This window comes from Sorghum bicolor, chromosome 8 (assembly GCF_000003195.3).
Source record: "Sorghum bicolor cultivar BTx623 chromosome 8, Sorghum_bicolor_NCBIv3, whole genome shotgun sequence".
NCBI lineage: Eukaryota > Viridiplantae > Streptophyta > Magnoliopsida > Poales > Poaceae > Sorghum > Sorghum bicolor.
This window is the reverse complement of record NC_012877.2, coordinates 40,506,897-40,521,409: the sequence shown is the minus strand read 5'-3', so window position 1 is coordinate 40,521,409 and position 14,513 is coordinate 40,506,897.

Sequence of the window (14,513 nt, the reverse complement as noted above, 5' to 3'; positions counted from 1 at the left end):
ACCTCCGCCTCGAGCTGAGCCTTAGAAGATCGGGTGTCCACCTGGGCGGCCAGCAGATCTTCCTCAAGCCCTACAAAGACCGAGACAGGAGGGTTAGACGATATGAAAGAAAAACCAGACAAAAGAAACACGAGAGCACGAAAAACTTACCGCGAATCTTTTCCTCTAGAGCTATGATCTCACCAACTATGTCGGTGTTGGCCATCTCGATCTCCTTCTAGGAGCGAGCTAGATCTGTATTTTTGACCCACAGGTCCTCGATCATCTTACCTGACTCTAAGATAGCTTCCTCCTTCTCTTGCAGCATTCTCTTCAGACGATCAACATTGTCAGAAAGGCCGCGAGAACGGATTTGCTCTATCTCGAGATCCTCGCGGGCCTTCTTCTCAGCCTCCTCTGCAGTGCCTCGAGCAATTTCGCTCTTCAAATGTTCCTCTTTTATTCCGTGGTAGGCACTTCAGGTGGCAACGAGTTCAGACTCGACAAGCTTTTTCTCCTTGTCCAGCTCGACGGCCGCGCCCTTATGCCGCGCGGCCTCCTCCTGGGCCTTGGTAGCCGCCTCCTTAGCCAAGGCAGCCCGCTCCCTCGATTGTGCGGCTAACTCCTTTGCCCTCTCTGAGACCTCTCAAGCGACTTGGGCATCCTCCTCCGCCCAGGAGACCTTGTTGTCCATAGTAGACAGAGTATTCCGAGCCTCGGTTAGAGCAGCTTCCCTCTCCTTCTTATCCTCCAAGGCTGCCGTAAGATCCTTGTAGGCCTAAAGGAGCTTTTCTTGTGACTCGAGGAGTTGATCCTTAAGAAGAGGGAGCTGCTCCCAACCGCCCCTCGTCGCATGGATAAAACCCAACTTTAGGTAGGACGTCTCCTTCAAATCCTGCAGTAGATCACAAGGTAGTAAGAATGCAGGCCTAACAAAAGCTCCCGAATAACAAAAATCCAAAGATACTTACAAAGAAAGCCTGGCCGAGCCCGTTATTGACGATGTCGGACATGAGGCCCACAACGTGCTTCATCCAAAGATGAAGCTCCTCGAGGTGCTCCCACTTCTTCGCCTCCTTCTGGTCGTCCATCATGATGTTGGGCTCGTCCGGAGAAGTGGAGGCTCGAAGGCGGATCCTCCCTAGGCCCCAGTGCTCCATCTCCTCCTCTGTGCGCGCCTTAACGCCCTGGATGAGTTCTTGCACTATCTCGAGTAAGCCCCCGTGCGTAGGAACAGATCAACGAGGGAGGGAAACCGCCCGTCATCATCCACCGACCTCCAAGTCCTGGCCTCGTTAGTGTCGCTGCCGCCAAAGGTCCCAGCCTCGTCTCCCCCGCCGGCGTTAAAATGCCAAGGCCGTTGACCCTAGAGGAACCTCGGGGCGATCCCGTCGATACCATAAATGGTACCTTTGATCTCAGAGCGGGGATCCACCAATGTGCGCATGCCACACGCAAGCGCCACGACACCGTCCGCCCGCCCTGGCTCGGCCAGGATGGTAACATGCCCCCCAGGGCAGAGCCACACGGGAGTCGGGGGACCATAGAATGGCAGCTCCTCTTCCCCGGCCTTGGGCCCTTGCGGTGGCAGCGACCATGGCTTGTGCAGATCTTGCGGTGGCTGCTCGAACAGCCCCTCCAGCAGCTGCTGCTGCTGCTGTTGAAGCTCCTACAGTTCTTGCTACCAACATTGTTCCAACTACTCCTCGAGATGCACTTGCGCCCCCTGCTCTTGCTGCAGATGCTCCGACACCTCCTGCTGTGCCTTCTCCTGCTGCTGCTCCTCCTGCAACTATGGCTGCTGCTGCTCCTGCTCCTACACCTGTTGCTACTGCCGTGCCTGCGCCTCTTGCTGAGGTGACAGCTGCCCCTGCGGACGACGCTGTTCTTCTTCTTTCCTCCACTCCTCCTCGTCCTTCTTCTTCTTCTCCTCGACGGAATGGAGCCCGATGGGCCATGGTGTCCATCCCTCAATCTGAGGGGTCTCGCCCCCTTGTCCATGGCACGAGCATCTGTTGAATGCGAACCACCACCAGACTCATTGCTGATAGTGATGGGGTCGCCCACTCCCCCTGACTGGGGTGGCTCGGGGGCTCCCTCCTGACCATGGGGACGAGGCGTCTTGCCCCGTACAGGGGACGACAGGATGGTTCTGGAGCTATCACCCCCTTCGACGGTCGAGGCGGTGTCTTATCATCGCCAGCGGGTGGTCGAGGGTCGAGGGAACTTGTACACGCCCCAAAGCGACACGTCGGTCACAAAGAGACTCAGCACTAAATGAACCTGACACTAGAACCACGAAAAGAGGAACAAGTCACTCACTCGGTGCCTTGGAGCTTGCCCCCGCCTTGAGCCTCTTGGTCATCGAGGGCTGAGCCTGTTCCAATGGCCTCTTCAGCCTGAGAAAGGAAGAGGTAGATTAAAGAGGTGGAAACCGATGGACGAACAAGACATCGAAAACAAAATCGCAACACGTAGACCTTACCCTACGGGAAGGATCACCCACCTACCAGTTCCTCGACCGGCAGGTCTCGAGCCACCCCGCGTTGTGGCCCCCGGCTTCTCCCGAGCGGGCACGGGCCTCGGTTCCATGCTTCCCGCCGAACGAACGCCGGGACTAGCACTCCTACGGTGCCCTTGCTCCTGGCTCGAAACCGCCACGGTGGCGCGGCCGCGAGTCAACGGCCCTGTTGCCAAGGTTTTCACCCTATGGCCCGTGCCGGACGCCAGAGGGGGTTGCAGCTGAGAAATGATGTGACCTTGCACGGGCGTAGGAGGGTGTCGGCAAGCGAACAGCGCGGCGACGCCTCCTTCCGGCGCCCATCGCGGGGCCTACCTGGTGGCGTTTTGGAAGCCCCCATGCGCGATGTATCGACATCAGTTCGCAATGGGTCTTCTAGGATCCTGTCGAGGCGAGATGCCATCCCCTTGGAGTCATTGCTATCGTCGTCGCCATCATTTCCATCGTCCTCGTCAGGAGAGTACTCCTCCGACTCCCCCTCACGCCTCGACTTGGCTCGGCATTTTTTGAGCGTTTGCCGCTCGAGGTTCTTCTTCTTTTCCTTTGTCTTCTCTATGTCCTTTACGGACTTTTGCTTCTCTGTGGACGCACGCCTTTTTCACGATCGACGTTGTCTTCCTTCACCAGAGGATTCGAGGACCGGGCATCGATCGTCCCCTGTCAGAGCAGGCATAACTCTTGGAGAAACCTGAAAGATTGAGATAAAGAACGACATGACCTACCACAAGAACCGAGTAATGATAGCGAAAAGAGCTTACCAGATCGAGGCAGCCTTCCTCAGGCCTCATGGGTAGGCTGTTGACATGCTCTGGCTGGAAGCCGCCCGCAACAGCCGCACTGACCCTGGCAGCAACCTCCTCGTCTGAGGGCACAATGTTGGACATGCGGCATGCCTCCAGGTCCCGAGATGAAACAACAGGGCCCATCTCGTCCATCCTCAACAGTTGAGACATCAACGGGAGTACCCGTCGATGGTGGACTGCCGAGAGAACGAGCGCGGTGGTCAGACCTGCCATACGCAGCATCTTCAGGGCGTCTATTGACGGTCCTTTAGTCTCAAATTTAATTACCAAATAAACAAATAAAAGGATCCAAATGCAATCGTCATCCATACTTAAGGTTTTATCTGACAGAATTCCACGAGTATTGTTGTTTGTCTATTTCTGCAGGGGTTTATCAGGAAATACGGAAGAAAGGCCCACACGTCGGGTTTACATAGAGATATTAACGTACCGCGTAATTATCCAACATCCAGAAGAGTCTAGAAGCCACGGGAACAAACGGGAGACCGGACGGGTCCGGGGACAGGGCGCCCGCCCTCCCCCCTTGGGCGCCCGCCCTGGTCTGAGGACCAATCAGAACCAACTTCACGGATCAAGGAAAACCGTGCGATTAATGTCGGTTTGATCCAACGGCCCAAATTCATCTGAGGGGCCTATATAGCCAAGGCCTCTCCACCCCAGGGGGGAGGAGAAATCATTATCACAGGAAGCCATCAAAGTTAGGGTTTAGAAATTTCTCTCCCACAAAGAATAAGAATTAGCAACTCCTAGTTCCATCAAGTTCTATAGGATTGATTAGATAGAATTAGAGAAGTAGAGCCTAGCGCCCTAGATTCGGATCTTCATCAATAAAGATTGGTATTATTTCATATCTTTCTCTACTACTTTATTCTAATTGCATTATGTCTCTATTTATTATGTTCTTAGTTTGGTCTAGTCCTATATTTGATATAGTTATGATTGATAATGAGTTTATGTATAAGTTTGCAAAGCGCTTAGCTCTTGACACGTGGGAGCTAAGTGGTAGATCACATGTGGGCGTGGTGCTTAGATGTTATTTACCTGCAAATGTATCCTATTGGCCGAGTCGTGTGGTAGATCGCGATGGTGACAGCTTCGTGGACACTTATATAGTCCACCCTCCGTTGATAGGACAGGCAGAATTTGTATTGCGGAGTAAGTATTGTGATGTTCTCATTTACTTTAGCAATGTTCCTTATACATGAATGACGAGTCTTTTATGCTATATATGATCTTGTAGATAACTAGAGTAGATTGTGACTTAGTAGATAGTAGATAACTCAGAATGCATTCTCTAGCTAATCCGACGTCACCTTACATATATGAGGAGTAGTTTATTTTCTAATCGCTGTGTTATTTACCCATGAGCTTATATTTCATTATCATTGTTATTATGGCTTACCCCCTGCTAAAGCAAGTGACTGTGTGACGAGTTTCTCATTAGTAATCATGTTCTTGCAAGTTTATCTCTAGTCTATGCCTTGATAGATTTTATTGACCTCCACCGTTCTCTTAAGCAAAAATATAAATAACGATACTGTTGACAGTCCTTAATGCTCACATTTAACCGTCAACTAATCATGGAAAAGGACTTATATGCAACCAACACCCAGACTTAGGGTTTTATCAGACAGAATTCCACTAGTTTTCGTGTTTGTCTATTTCTGTAGGGGGTTATCAGAAAATACGGAGGAAAGCCCCACACGTCGGGTTTACATAGAGATATTAATGTACCGCGCAATTTTCTATCATCTAGAAGACTCTAGAAGCCACGGGAACGAACGGGAAACCGAGAGGGCTCAGGGAAAGGGCGCCCGCCCTACTCCTTAGGGCACCCGCCCACCTTTTTCCACCAATCATGATCAACTTTGCGGATCGTGCTCCACCGACCTAAGGGATCAAGGAAAACCGTGCGATTAATGTCGGTTTGATCCGACGGCCCAGATTCATCTGAAAAGACTATATAAACAAGGCCCCTAGCCCCTGGAGGCATACCTCTTCTACAGAATCAAAGCTAGGGTTTCAATTCTTCATCCAAGTAGAGAGGATCCCTCTAGTTCATCTAGTTCTAGTTCTAGTTCCTCTAGTTCTAGTTCTAGTTAGTTCTAGTTGTAATCTAGAAAATAGGGAGAGAGAAGAGGAGAGCGGAGGAGGAGGAGAGAGAAGAGAACAGGCTCAGCCCTTTTTTTACCACACTCACCTTACCATTTTCACCATACCACATGGATTTCACTCCTATCTATAAATTCTTTGCTCCAAAGGGCGATTTATTAGAGCCACCACCATCATCCCATCCAATTCTTACAGATGGCTACGACCTCGGCCCTGATCTGATAGCCATGAATTAGGAGCAACCCTTCTCTGGGCAAGTAGATGAAGATCCATACACCCACCTTAGAGAATTCGAGCAGTTGTGCTCTTGCCGATCTATTTCCGGCATGACACAAGAAACCCTTAAATGGAAATTATTTCCGTTCTCCCTTTTGGGAAGAGCAAAAAAGTGGTATGCTCATTCTGTAGGAGGCGTTAATGGAAATTGGGATGAACTTCGGGACAACTTTTGTCTCGCTTTCTTTCCACTTTTTCGAATCGCTGACCTTAGAATCAAAATTCTTACATTCAAACAAAGAGAGAAGGAAACTTTAGGAGCAGCTTGGGCTAGGTTCACAAGCCTTAGCAATTCTGGTCCAAACCTTTCCTTGCCTGACCATGTACTGTACTCACTTTTATCGTGGTCTAAACAAGGAAGATGCTCTTCACCACGATATTGCTTCAGGAGGCTCATTCACACACAACCTCACAGATGAGGGGAGAGCTATCCTAGAGAGAATCCTTGAAAATACCCCTTACACAGGCATTTATGATGAGTTTCCTGAAGAAGAGAAAGAAGTCGAGCCTGATCCTAAACCAAAATATGAGGAACTTGCAACCGAGTTAGAAATTCCACCTGACCCATCCATTAATTTGGTTGTAGAGAAACCTCCTGATAAAGGAATGCAAAACTAACTAAGGGATGATGATCCACCACCTTTAGAGCATCCCTTTGAATTCAAGGAAGATCTTTTTGAAGATTATTGAAACACCTCGAATTTTCATATCCAAACACGACCTCTAGCAACGACCACTCAATCCATCCTAAGAGTAGAATTTGTTGACATAGAACACATCAAAAGCCTTTTGGCTATTCTGAGTTATGAATGGCTAACAGAAGCAGAGCTGTCTCCTAAGGTAGCTCGAATCATCACTCCTTCAACCATTCTTTTGTGCCAAATTAGAAGGTCCGCTAGGAAGGTCCACTACAATCCATATGTTGGGATAAATGTTATTTCCGAGGAGTTAGCTGACACTCTTTATCCCAACGAGTCAATAAGCCCATCTCAAAATCTTTTACAAAGTCCATCTAGATTAATTCTAGAAAGCCATGGGGTATTAAGGGCAGTTCCTATTAGAATCAAGGACTCTGGAATATGCCTAGATTTTCACATTGTTGACATACCGGAGATTCCTCTCTTAATTGGCAGACCAATTATGAAACTTCTACAACAACAACCACAACGAGGTCATTTAGACTTCAAGGTTGGGAATTCCACTATTGTTGTTCCTCTTGCTAGATCACTTAACACAATAGTGGAACCCAAACTTGAACCCGATCCTATTGAGGAGATCTTAATGCTGACTCAAGAGGAGACGGCCCAACCATTCTTCAATCATGAATACTTTTTTCAAGAAGAAGAAGAGTTGGTAGAACCCGTTGAGCTAGACAAAAATGAACAACCTTCACCTCCTTCGATAGAGTTAAAACCTCTTCCTTCTGGCCTTAGATATGTCTTTTTTTGGCACAACAACCCAAAAACCCCAGTAATTATGAGTGACAAGCTTTCCGATTATGAAACACAACAACTTGTCACTATTCTTGAAAGGCATAGATCAACATTTGGCTACTCTCTCGAAGATCTCACGGGCATTAGTCCCATTCTCTACACTCATCGTATCTCTATTGATCCCAATTTTACACCTTCAAGGGAACCACAGCGAAGACTTAACAATGCTATGCGAGAGGTTGTTAAGAAAGAGGTCCTCAAACTCTATAATGCTAGGATTATTTATCCTGTGCCACATAGTGAGTGGGTTAGCCCTATCCAAGTTGTGCCAAAGAAAGGAGGAATGACGGTCGTTAGGAATGAGAAGAATGAACTCATCCCTCAACGAATTGTCACTGGGTGGCGTATGTGTATTGACTATCGAAAACTCAACAAGGCTACAAAGAAAGATCACTTTCCATTACCATTCGTTGATGAAATGTTGGAACGGCTCGCAAACCACTCTTTCTTTTGTTTCATTGATGGTTATTCTGGATATCACCAAATCCCAATCCACTCATATGACCAAGAAAAGACTACCTTTAGATGCCCGTATGGAACTTATGGATACCGACGAATGTCGTTCGGATTGTGCAATGCTCCAGCTTCTTTCCAACGGTGCATGATGTCTATTTTCTCAGACATGATTGAGAAGATCATGGAGGTTTTCATGGATGATTTTACCGTCTATGGCAAAACCTTCGATCATTGTTTGGAGAATTTAGATAGAGTCTTGCAGCGATGTGAAGAAAAGCACTTAACCCTGAACTGGGAGAAATGCCATTTTATGGTTCAGGAAGGAATAGTGCTAGGACATAAAGTGTCCGAACGTGGTATAGAGGTGGACAAAGAAAAGATTGAAGTTATTGAAAAACTACCACCTCCCACAAATTTGAATGGAATCCGTAGCTTTTTGGGACATGCAGGGTTCTATAGACGCTTTATCAAGAACTTCTCTCAAATTGCTAGACCCCTAACTAGTCTCCTAGGTAAGGATGCACCTTTCATCTTTAGTGATGAGTGTCATGAATCTTTTCAAACTCTTAAAAAAGCACTTATCTTAGCCCCAATTATCCAACCACCTGATTGGAATCTTCCTTTTGAGATCATGTGTGATGCTAGCGATTTTGCGGTTGGTGCCGTTTTAGGACAAACCAAGGATAAAAAACATTATGCCATATCCTACGCTAGCAAAACCTTGTCTGGACCACAGCTCAATTACACTACAACTAAAAAAGAGCTTTTGGCTGTTGTCTTTGCTATAGACAAGTTTAGATCTTACTTAGTGGGGGCAATGATAATCATCTATTCAGACCATGCTGCTCTCAAGTATCTCCTCACTAAGAAGGATGCTAAGCCTCGTCTAATTCGATGGATTCTTCTACTCCAAGACTTTGACATAGAAATCCGAGACAGGAAGGGAGTAGAGAATTCCGTAGCCGACCACTTGTCTAGGCTTCAATATAAGGAAACACATGATGAGCTTCCCATAAATGACTACCTAAGGGATGACACCCTGCTTAAGATAACACATGCAGATCCATGGTACGCAAACTTCGTAAACTTTATAGTAAAAGGCTATGTCCCACCTGGTACAAACAAAAGGAAGTTGCTTCACAATAGTCGTTTCCACCTTTGGGATGAGCCATATCATTTCCGAGTCTGCGCTGATGGACTCTTGAGAAAGTTTGTTCCTATGGCTGAGGCTACTCAAATTATGGAAAGATGCCATGCCTCGCCATATGGAGGACACTACGGAGCATTCCGGACACATGCTAAAATTTGGCAAAGTGGTTTTTTCTAGCCAACGATGTATGAAGATACAAAGGACTTTGTCAGGAGATGCCACCGATGTCAAAAACATGGGAATATCAACTCATGAAATGAAATGCCTCTCACAAATAATCTTCAAGTAGAACTTTTCGATGTATGGGGCATCGATTTCATGGAGCCATTCAATATGTCCGGTAATTGCGAGTATATCTTAGCAGCTATGGACTACGTGTCCTAATGGGTAGAAGCCCTACCTTGTCGATCAGCTGATTCAAAACATGCCAAGAGAATGTTCCATGAAGTAATCTTTCCTCGCTTTGGTATACCTCGGATAGTTATAAGCGATGGAGGTTCCCACTTCATCGACAAAATCTTCCGGAAGTACCTAGCCGATCATGGAGTTCGACACAACGTCGCAACACCATACCATCCTCAAACTAGCGGTCAAGCCGAAACATCTAATAAACAAATCAAAAATATTTTACAAAAGACCGTAGATGAGATGGGTAAGGGGTGGAAGGACAAACTTCCTGATGCACTTTGGGCATATAGAACTGCATTCAAAACACCCATAGGCATGTCACCTTATCAACTTGTATATGGAAAACTTGTGATTTGCCTATGGAAGTAGAGTTTAAGGCTCATTGGGCACTCAAGAAATGGAACATGGATCTCCACCTCGCAAGCGAGAATCGTCTGATGAAACTATCTGAGCTAGGAGAATGGAGAGAGAAAGCCTACCACAATTCAAGGATCTATAAAGAGAGAACAAAATGATGGCATGATAAGAGAATCAAGCACAAGGAGTTAGGTAATTCTTACAAGTAGAATTAGGGGTACTTGGTGCCCACTTGAAAAAAGAGAGAGAGAGAGTGAGAGAGACTGAAAAAAAAGAAAGAAAAAAAATGATAGCCCATGGTCCCTCTAAGCAATATGATAGTAAGAGATGACAAACTTTTCAAAAAGGTCAAAGGTCTTGATCTAGGAGTATGACATTCCTCTCCCTTGCTCCGAGCATTGACATAGCAAAATGCAAAGTATGTATGCTAAAACTTTTAAAGCTCTACTTATATATCTTTCGAGAAGAAGGCAAATGCCTCATTTTTATTCTGGAAACTTAAAAAAAAACTCCAGAACAAAGGTAAGACAAAAGAACTTGAGACATAGTGCTTGACTTGATCGTTCTGTTCTTCAATCACTTAAGACTTTAGTGATAATTTAAGTAACCCCTGTTTTCTTGCTGATTTTAGCTTTGCTCAGGGACGAGCAAAGGTTAAGCTTGGGGGAGCTTGTTGACGGTCCTTAATGCTCACATTTAACCATCAACTAAACATGGAAAAGGACTTATATGCAACCAACACCCAGACTTAGGGATTTATCGGACAGAATTCCACGAGTTTTGGTGTTTGTCTATTTCTGTAGGGGGTTATCAGGAAATACGGAGGAAAGGCCCACACGTCGGGTTTACATAGAGATATAAACATACCGTGCAATTTTCTATCATCTAGAAGACTCCAGAAGCCACGGGAACGAACGGGAAGCCGAGAGGGCTCAGGGACAGGGCGCCCACCCACCTTTTTCCACCAATCACGATCAACTTTGCGGACCGTGCTCCACCGACCTAAGGGATCAAGGAAAACTGTGCGATTAATGTTGGTTTGATCTGATGGCCCAAATTCATCTGAAAAGACTATATAAGCAAGGCCCCCTGGCCCCTGGAGGCATACCTCTTCTACAGAAACAAAGCTAGGGTTTCAATTCTTCATCCAAGTAGAGAGGATCCCTCTAGTTCATCTAGTTCTAGTTCTAGTTCCTCTAGTTCTAGTTCTAGTTAGTTATAGTTGTAATCTAGAAAATAGGGAGAGAGAAGAGGAGAGCGGAGGAGGAGGAGCCGGATCTGTCGGATCTTCCTCAACATTGTACTTTTGCAGCAACTGGTTTGTTCTTCATCGTTCTCTAGGTTCTTCAATTCATAATTTCTGAGTTCTTTAATTACTTTTATATACATTCAATTTATTTACTGGATTCCCGCTTGCATCTAGTGCTCTAGTCTTTGCAATGCAAGAGTAGTAATTAATAGATTAGACGTGGTGTTTAGTCTTGCAATTACCTGGAATTGCACCCAATCCTGCGGATTGTTGTGGTAGCCCTAGGGTAGTGACAGCCCTAACGGTCGACGTATTCCACCTCGTTCGGATCGGTGTTTGTAGGACCGTGGTCAGAGCTTCCTAGCCCCCCTCTCATCTCTTTCTGTGGTTAGTGTTCTGATGTCCCGATATAAGTAATCTTTGAAGTAATTCTTGATTCTTAGATCAACTAGAGAACTCTCAGGAAACTTCCTCTCTTCCCACCAAAAATAATTATATAGTTATCCTTGGGCGATCTTGAATCTTAATTAGTACACTCACGTTCCCTGTGGAAAATCGATACTCTGGAATACTCCTGGGTGAAAGCTACATCGGTATCCATGCACTTCCAGATTTTTCTGTTTGCGTTTAAAATACCCAATAGATACCCAGAATACTTTTCCTGGTGAAATGCTACAATGAGGTATTTTATCTATACGCTTGCGGATAGAATAGATTATTTTCTAGAGAGCCTTTACATTCATGAATACATTTCTACACTCTGGCACCATGCTGGGGATGACAACCTAGTATCCAAGTGGTGTTAGTAAGTGTCAACAAGCATTTCTGGCGCCGTTGCTGGGGAACGGTAAGGAAAGTCAGGAAGTCAGTCAAGGTTATTCACATAAAATATTAGACTAGACTATGGAGAAATAATTGCATAAACAGCTACTATAAAAATGAGAAATCATAACAAGGCACATCTGCTTTGGCAGGTTCACCCTGTTGTTTTTCTATGTTTATATTTTTATACAGGGTATATCAGGATTGACTTTGGTACATTCAACTCTTCATCATTAGAACCAAAGCAATCAAGAAAGAAAGAAGAAGTTAGCTACCAATCATTGAAGTTAGCTACAAGAGACTCTGCGAGAATTTTCTGCTCTAAGCATTGAAGACATTTGCACTAGTCTAGGACACGACGCAAAAGAAGGAAATCTTGAACGTCCAACCAAGCCTAGCCTCATCAATTTGGTACAAGTTACACAATTCAGTGGAAAGGCACATGAAGATGCTAAGACACACTTGCAGAATTTCTTAGAGATTATGAGCATAATCAAAGTGGATGGAGTCAACCAAGATAGCATACGGTTTTGTCTCTTTCGGTTCTCACTTGAAGGAAGAGCAAAGAAGTGGTTCTACACCAACAAAGAAGATATCAATACTTGGACAAACTGTTCAAAGGCTTTTATAGCAAAGTTCTTTCCCATAGGCAAATTGACCAAATCAGTTGCCCTAAGAAGAAAGATCACCGGCTTTCAACAACAAAAGACAGAATCCAATCCAGAAGCATGGAAGTGTTTTAAAGGATACATATCAAAATGTCCTCTCCATGGATTGGCCAGATGGTTACTTATCCAAACCTTCCACTGTAGATTAACCCAAAAGGCTCGTGAGAGCCTAGATGCAATTACTGGAGGGTCACTTTTTGAACATACACTTGGAAAACCAGAACTACTTTTGGACAAGATAGCAGAAGACCCAAGCTGGTTCCAAGATAAAGTTCAACATCATCACCAAACAAAACGAATACTTGAAAAAAGATCAGAGGACCATTGAGGCAGCATACGAATATCTCAATAATCAAGAGAACCCCCAGTAAAGAAGAACCACTGGAAACACCATCTCCAGAGGAATGTAATTCAGACGATTAAAAGATTTGGAGGTCCAGCTTGGGAGACCTGAAAATCCCAAACCCTCGCCGGGAGGTAAATCGGTATTTATCTGCATCATTAATTCTCTCATTTAATTCCTGCATTATCCATATTTATTCATAAGCATTATTATAATAATCAAAAGCCCATATAAATAATATTTACGGTATGTGACAACTCATATTTATTAATTATTGTGGAGGCACAAAAATATTTTCCATTATCACAAGTTTCAATTCTCATAGATTTTCCTGCATTATATGATAGCAACCTTCTAGAAGCATGACCCACACTCCTTGGGTCCCACATGTCATACACCATATCTTGTGATCCACCGATATGTTTCCACTTACCAGCATTTTTCTACCGTCCAACCACCGCCCACTCAACATTATTCTACGTAAGAGATAAGCAGTGGAGGGAGTAAAAAGCAGCCGGGATGGCCACCAAAGGTGGGCGCCCGCCCACCTAAAGAGGGCGCTCGCCCTGTCCCTCCTTCAGCCTATAAAAGACCACCTCCTGCCTCCAACTTCTTCACACAAGCATTCCAGAAAACCACGCAAGTTTCAGTTTCCAGAGAAGGAGCTCTTGTAGTAGAGTATGAAGGAGAGAGGAGAGAAGAGAAGAGTGAAAGGAAGGTTGGTAGTCTTTGAGTAAGAGAGTAAGGTTCACCTAGTAAGTGGTGATCCCACTGTCCAGAGCGGAAAGTTGTTTAGGGGGAGGCGCTGCCAAAATAAAAACTTGTCTTGACGACTAACCCATGGACTACTAACAAGTCAGACAGCTCACCACTAACATTTTTCTCTCTCACATTTTCCATTAGTTGTGTTTGTGTCAACTTTTGTTGGCAGGATGATGAAGAAGGTGAAGAACGCGGGAAAGGTCCTCAAGAACATTAGTACGAGGAGCTCATCCCGACACTCCTCGCACCAATCAGAGCTGAACGTTGACCCGACGCCCCCACAAGCTCCGTCATCTTCATCTGATCCGCAAGACAAGGTCCTCCTCAAGACAGGAGACCTTGGAATGAAGTCCCGTAGGGAGAAGAAAGTTTTCCAACAGCTAAAGAACAAGGATTTCATTCACACCCCCACTCTTGATCCTATCCTGCTACAAGAAATAGGTATGGATACCAAATTTGACTTGATTTTCTAGAGGGTGGGATGGATAGATTTTTGGGACATAACTGAGCTGGGTTCCCGTCTTCTCACCATTGAATTTCTTTGCACTTTGCAATATTATGAGGGGGGAATCGCTTTTCGAATGTTCAAACAGGACATTACGTTGTCTTGGAGAGAATTGAGCGACCATCTCGGTTTCTCTTCAAGATGCATCCTGGACATTGACTCCGACTTGCCCAATCTTGAGAGACACCAATTCTAGAGAGAGATATCTAGGGATGAGTTTTATAATCAAGCCCGAACCAGCGACATGGAACACCCCACTCTTAGGATGTTCCACAAATGGCTCGGGTACAATCTTTTCCATCACGATGATACCAGAAAAGTAAGAGTAGGAGATTTACAACTTCTTTATGCTGAAATAACTAAAATACCCACTTCACCTGTTACTCTTTTAGTTTCTCATTGGCTTAGTATACCTAGTCTCCAGGAACCTGTCGGTTGTACTTCACTCATCACTCGTCTAGCTTCTAGTCTCAATTTGCTAGAAAACTCGTCATTGTAATTCATTGACGAGTTACGAATTTATCATGTCTATGACACATTTAGGCAAGCTCGGATGCTGAACGTAATGTATATGATATACGATAATAAAGGCAAGATTCGGTTACCTGA